The sequence below is a fragment of the Dasypus novemcinctus genome, chromosome 17 (genome assembly GCF_030445035.2).
Source record: "Dasypus novemcinctus isolate mDasNov1 chromosome 17, mDasNov1.1.hap2, whole genome shotgun sequence".
NCBI lineage: Eukaryota > Metazoa > Chordata > Mammalia > Cingulata > Dasypodidae > Dasypus > Dasypus novemcinctus.
Genome location: NC_080689.1, coordinates 13,790,777 through 13,797,667, shown reverse-complemented (window position 1 = coordinate 13,797,667; position 6,891 = coordinate 13,790,777). Strand labels below are relative to the sequence as shown.

Here is a 6,891-nt window from a genome sequence, read left to right as displayed (position 1 = left end):
ATTCAAAATTCCAGCAAGTATGTGTGTGTATGTATGTGTGTATGTGTATGAACTCTTGAGCAGCTTCTAAGATTTATATAGAAATGGAAATGGTCAAATAAAAGATGCTCAACTTCATTTTTCAGCAAGCAATTGCAAATTTCAGCCACAATGAGAACCACTATACACCCAATGGTATTACAAAAATTAAAAAGATAAACATTGAAATACACTTCCAAGGATGTAGAGTAACTGGAGTTTTCATACATTCCTTGTTAGAGTGTAAATTCCTGAATTCAACCAATTCAGAAAACTGGCAACATTTGCTAAACATATGCAAATATATTACTTTTTTAAAAAAATTGTTTGATACTTTAATGAATGCAAAGCAAGATGAAGCATCTTTGCCTTCATTGGACACAACTGAAGCATAAGCCCAGGGAGGGGAAGAACGGTACAGCGTTCCTTGGAGGGGAAGATGTGAGCCACCTCTAGTCCTGTCTTGCTGTGGGAAGATTAACCCATGTTCTGTTGGTTTCCATAACCCCAGGGATGGGTATCCTTCCAGTCATCCCACTCCCGAGCTTTATGTAGTGTTTTCTCATCAACATCTTCTTCCTTTTGTTCCTGATCTTCCTGTTGTTGAGCTGCTTTTTTGAACTCTGCTGGTGTTGCCTTGGCTATTACTTGATCTGGTAAGGCACCATATTTCCAATGCTGATCATACCAGTCATTCACTGTCATCGTTGCCAGACTTGGATAACCAGCTCCAAACACCTTGGCTTGGACCACCTCCCAAGTGAGAATGAAGGGCTTCTTTGGAGGCCTGTCCTGATGAGATAAGCAAGAAGTTGATGCCTCTTTTGAGAAATCTTTTTCTCTCAGGATCTTCATTTCCTGATCAATACTCTCAATCTCTTCCAAGCTGATACCAATCCACCTCTGAAGGTGAAGGAGATAATATTCACGAATGCGCTCATCATCTGCTTGACCATTTTCCACAGAAGATTTCAGTGCAGATAATCTATGCTCCAACTCCTCCTTCTGCCTGTATCTCTCTACTTTAGCCTGTCTTTGGGATGCCATAGCAACAAGGCTAGGATAGGCCATGGAGGAGCTAGCAGAGTTATTTTCAGTCGAGTTGTTCTTGGTTTTGGGCATCTCAAATTCAGCCACATGATAGTAATGACACTGAGTTAAATAGTTTAGAAAGTGTTCTTGAGCCCGCTGCAAATGATCCAGCCGCTTGCTGGGGCTGACTTGTTTCATGGCGAGAGCTCCTTGAAACGCCGGCACCATCAAGTACTTCAAGTCTGTGGAAGCAGTCTCTTCCAAGTCTTCATTTCGGCTGAACAAGTCGAGCTGCGAAATCATTTTGGCAGCCTGTTCAAGCAGGGCCAGTCCCTTAAATACCTTATCCTGGACTATCCGGGATCCGGTGGGTTCAGTCGCTACTTCCACTTCGTCCAGAAGCTGCTTGTGGTTTCGAACAGCACGGGGAGCCGCGGCAGCTTTAACTCGTCTTGGGCTGCTGCCATCTTGTGGGAGGGAGGAACCGCAAATATATTACACACATGTGTAACCCATATACTAGCCTTTCTCCTCCCAGGAACATAATCAACAGAAATGCACACACATATTCATCAAAAGTGCCACACACACACACACACATATGAACATTTATAGCAGCCCTATTCTCAGTAGCTGAAAACAAGAAACAACCTAAATATCCAGCAGCAGAAGAATGGAAAAATTTCGATGTGTTTATATTATGGAAGAATGTACAGCAATGAATGAACTGTACAACGAATAGATGAATCTCACATATGTAAGGTTGAGCAACATTATATTGAAGCCAGACACCAAAAAGTATATACTTTGTACTTCTATTTATATGAAGGTCAGATCTGGTAAAACTAATTTATGGTGCCAGGATAATGGTTTCCTTTGCGGGAAAGTATGCAGGAAGATTGCTTCTGGCAAGCTACAAATATTCTATTTCTTGATTAAGGCATTGGTTACATGGGTGTATTCACTGTGAAAATTCATTGAAGTGTATTTATATGATTTGTATACATTCCTTTCTTCATAAAAAGATTGTTGAGGTATAATTCACATACTATAAAATTCACCATTTTAGAGTGAACAATTCTCTGTTTTTTAGGGTATTCAGAGAGTTGTGTAACTTTCACAATTATCAAATTCCAAAGCATTTTCAGCAACCCCAAAACATACCTCATACCTATTAGCAGTGATTTCCCAGTCCTTCCTCCTACTGGCAACCACTAATCATTTTATGTCTCTATGGATTTGCTTATTCTGAACATTTCATCAAAATAGAATAATATAGCATGTGTTTTTTAATGACTGGCCTCTTTCACTTAGCTTAATGTTTTCAAGGTTCATCCATGTTGTAGCATGCATCAATATTTCATACCTTTATAACCAAATAATATTTCATTGTGTAGATACACCACATTTTGCATATCAATTCAACAATTGATGGAAATTTGGATTATTTTCACTTTTTAGCTATTGTAAATAATGCTGCTATGAAAATTTGTGTTCAGTTGTTTTCAGTTTTCTTGGGTATATATCTAGGGTGCAATTGTTGGGTCATATAGTAATTCTGTTTAATTTTTTGAGGAATGACCATACTTTTTCAAACTGGCTGTACCCTTTGCATTCCTACCAGCAAAGTATGAGGATTCTAATTTCTCCAACTCATTCTGTCATTCTGTCTTTTGGATGTAGTTATCCTAAATGGTAAAAATGGGAGAGGCAGGGCAAGATGGCATCTGAGTGAGTGCACCTTATAATCACTCCTGCAAAGAAGCGGCTGAGTAAGGTTGGAGTCCTGCTCGACTGGGCTGTTTTGGGTGTTTGCAGGACAGAGGAGATTCTTGTAAGAGGTAGAATTTTGGGTCTTTTTCACAGAGGTCGGGGCTGTGTGCGGGACCCTCCCCCTGGGGCTGGCAGCCTGGTGGCGGCAATTCCTGGAAGTTTTGCTGCACTGGGGAGTTCCCAAGCCCTGAGCGGGCTGCTTCAGAGGCTTGCAGGGCGGGAGGTGTCTGGAAGTTGATTTGGTGAGACAGTGACAGAAGAGATTCTTGTGAGAGGTGGAATTTTGGGTTTCTGACACGGAGGTCAGAGTTTGTGGGCGTGATCCCTCCCCCTAGGGCTGGCACCCAGCTGCGGGGATCCCTGAAGGCTGTGTTGTGCTGCAGTGCTCCCAGGCTCCCTGTTAATTGGATGCGTGGTTCCCAGGTCCATGTCCCTAAATCCTGGTGGCACACACACTCTAGAGACTCACACCTCTTGAGTCTGCAATATCACAGACTCCCCATCCCTGAATCCACCGTGCCCTGAGGTCAATCTGAGGTCCTTGATTATCCTTGCCCTTGGCGTTTGTGGGTTTTTTTTTTCTTTTTTTTCTTTTTTTTATTGTCTTGGGTGCTAATATTGCATTATCTCCTGGTCCTTTCTCCCATTTTATCCCCCAAAGTCCTTTTTTGTTTATTTAGTTTTTTTTCTTCTTTTCATTTTCTTGATTGTTTCCCTCCCTTTTCTTTGCCCACCCCCTTTTTTTTCATCTCTTTTTTCCTTTTCTCTCTTTTTCTTCTTATTTTATTTGATTTATATAATAGGTGCTGCAGGGAGTGCTTCACATTTGCTGTGTTTCCTCATCCTCCATTTCCTCATTTCTGTGTGCTTTGATTTTGGCCACCTACACTATTCCCTTTCCCCCACATCTTGCTAACCTCCATCATCTACTGTCTCTCCTACATTCCAACTCCCTTTCTTTGGCCCCCAAAGACCATCTCATTATAGGTACTCTACTTACTGCCATAACTCTACACAACTTACATGAGTCTAATATCCATTCTCCCAGATCTCACATTGTTGCTTTGTTAACATTTATTACCAATACTACTTTACACATTTTCTTTTCTTACACATTTTCCTTTCCCTGGCCCTAATATTTTCCTTCAAAGTGAACTTAGCCAGTAACAAGAAATTAGAGTAAGAAGAACAAAGTGACAAAGAGAAGACATAACATAGAAGAACAACAACTAATTAATCCCCAAGACTAGACAAAGAAGCTAAGGAACTGATTAAACCCGTAAGATAAAATGATGACCAGACAGCAACAAAAAAACTACAAACCAAACCAATAATCAGGAAAATATGGTGAATCCAATGAACAAACTAAAAACCAGGAAGGGGAGCAGAACATCAGACAAGTAATTAAAGATCTCAAAACATATATTAGAGACCAACTTAATGAAGTAAAGGAAGAGATTAACAATATGAAGAAAACACTTGGAGAGGAAATTGCAGACATATGCAAAAAGATAACTGATATCATGGGGATAGAAAAAAATCCAGCTAGGACTTAGGGACCTGAGTGACAATGCAAAATGCACAAACATATGTATTATAGGCATCCCAGAAGGAGAAGAGAAGGGAAAGGGGACAGAAGGGGTGTTGGAGGAAATAATGGCTGAAAATTTCCCAAATCTACTGACAGAGAGGGATGTACATGTCCAGGATATACATGTCTACCCAAACACCATAAATCCCAACAGGCCCACCCCAAGACATATACTTGTCAAATTATCCAATGCTCAAGACAAAGAGAAAATTCTAAAAGCAGCAAGAGAAAAGAAAATCATCACCTACAAGGGAGGGTCCATAAGATTAGGTGCTGATTTCTCATCTGAAACCATGGAGGCAAGAAGGCAGTGGTATGATATAGTCAAGGTACTAAAAGAAAAAAAAAATTCCAACCAATAATACTCTACCCAACTAAACTAGCATTCAAAAATGATGGAGAGTTCAAAATATTCATGGATAAACAGAAATTGAAAGAGTATGCCAACAAGAACCCTGCCCTTCAAGAAATAGTAAAGGGAGTTCTGCAGGAAGAAAGAAAAAAAAAACAGGAGAGGCAGAGTTGGAGGAGAGTGTAAGAGCAACAAAAAAGACAAAAAGAGAAGGAAAAAAACAAACAAAATATGAAAAACACAAGTCCAAACAAAATATGGCTAACATAAATAATTCCTTGAAAGTAATAACACTGAATGTCAATGGATTAAATGCACCTGTCAAAAGATTCAGACTGGGAGACTGGATAAGGAAATATAACCCATCTATATGCTGTCTACAAGAAACACATCTTAGACCCAGGGATTCATGGAGGTTGAAAGTGAATGGCTGGAAAACAATCTTACAAACAAACAATAACCAATAAAAGGCAGTAGTAGCTATGTTAATATCAGACAAAATAGACTTTAAATGTGAAACAATTGTGAGAGACAATGAAGGATACTAAATATTAGTGAAAGGGACAGTCTTTCAAGAAGAACAAACAATCATAAATATTTATGCTCCTAACAAGGGCGCCTCCAAATACGTGAGGCAAACACTGGAAAAACTAAATGAAAGAATAGATGCCTTTACAATTATAGTGGGAGACTTTAATACACCACTATCAACTTTGGACAGAACATCTTAAAAGAGAATCAATAAAGAAATGAAAACTTTGAACAATATATGAGAAGAGCTGGTTCTAATAGACATATACCGATTATTACACCTGAATACAGCAGGATATACATCTTTCTCAAGTGCACATGGATCATTCTCCAAGATAGGCAATATGCTAGGCCGCAAAGAAAGGCTCAATGAATTCAGAAAGAACAAAACCACAGTGGAGTGAAGTTGGAAATCTGCAAATGGCCAGAGGTCCTGATTTCACACCAAGATATGGAAATTAAACAGCACACTCTTAGAAAAACAGTGGGTCAAAGAGGAAATCTCAAAAGAAATTAATAACTACCTTGAAACTAATGAAAATGATAACACAACATACCAAAACTTATGGGATGCAGCAAAAGCAGTACTGAGAGGGAAATTTATAGCCATGCATTCATACATCAAAAAAGAAGAAAGAACAAAATTGAAGAACTAACTGCACATTTGGAGGAATTAGTAAAAAAAGCAACAAAGTAACCCCATGGGAAGAAGAAAGAAAAGAAAGAACAAAGATAAGAGCAAAACTAAATGAAATAGAAAATAAGAAAGCACTTGAAAGAACCAAGAACCAAGAGCTAGCTCTTTGAGAAGATCAATAAAATTGACAAACCATTAGTGAGACTAACAAAGAAAGAAACCATTAGCAAGACTAACAAAGAAAAAAAGAGAGAAGATGCAAATACACAAAATAAGAAATGAGAAAGGACATATCACCACTGACCCCACAAATTATACACCATGACCAAATGGGATTCATTCCGGTTATGCAAGGATGGTACAACATAAGAAAATCAATCAATGTAATACATCATATATCAGATTGAAGGAAAAAAAATCACGTGATTATATCTGTAGAGCAGAAAAAGCACTTGATAAAATACAGCACCTTTTCTTGATAAAAACCCTCCAAAAGTTTGGAATACAAGGAAATTTCTTGAACATGATAAAGACTATATATGAAAAAACCACAGCCAACATCGTTTACAATGGTGAAATCCTAAAATCCTTCCCTCTAAGATCAGGAACAAGACAAGGATGCCCACTCTCTCCCCTTCTATTTAACATTGTCTTAGAAGTACTTGCTCGAGCACTGAGGCAAGAACCAGATATAAAAGGCATTCAGATTGGAAAGGAAGGAGTCAAAATTTCATTCTTTGCAGATGACATGATCCAAAACAGAAAACCCTGAGAGGTCTACAACAAAGCTTCTAGAACTCATAAATGTGTTTAGTAAAGTCACAGGTTATAAGATCAATGCACAAAAATCAGTAGCATTTCTGTACACCAATAATGAGCAAGCTCAAGAGGAAATCAAGAAACAAATACCATTTACAATAGTAAATTAAAAATTCAAATACCAAGGAATAAATTTAA

The 6,891-nt window shown here is 38.6% G+C and overlaps 1 pseudogene; it reads right to left on the bottom strand.

Moving 5' to 3' along the window:
- Nucleotides 1-459: 459 nt before the first annotated feature.
- On the bottom strand, nt 460-1,517 carry LOC101432258 (immunoglobulin-binding protein 1 pseudogene; annotated as a pseudogene).
- Between the last annotated feature and the right edge of the window lie 5,374 nt (nt 1,518-6,891).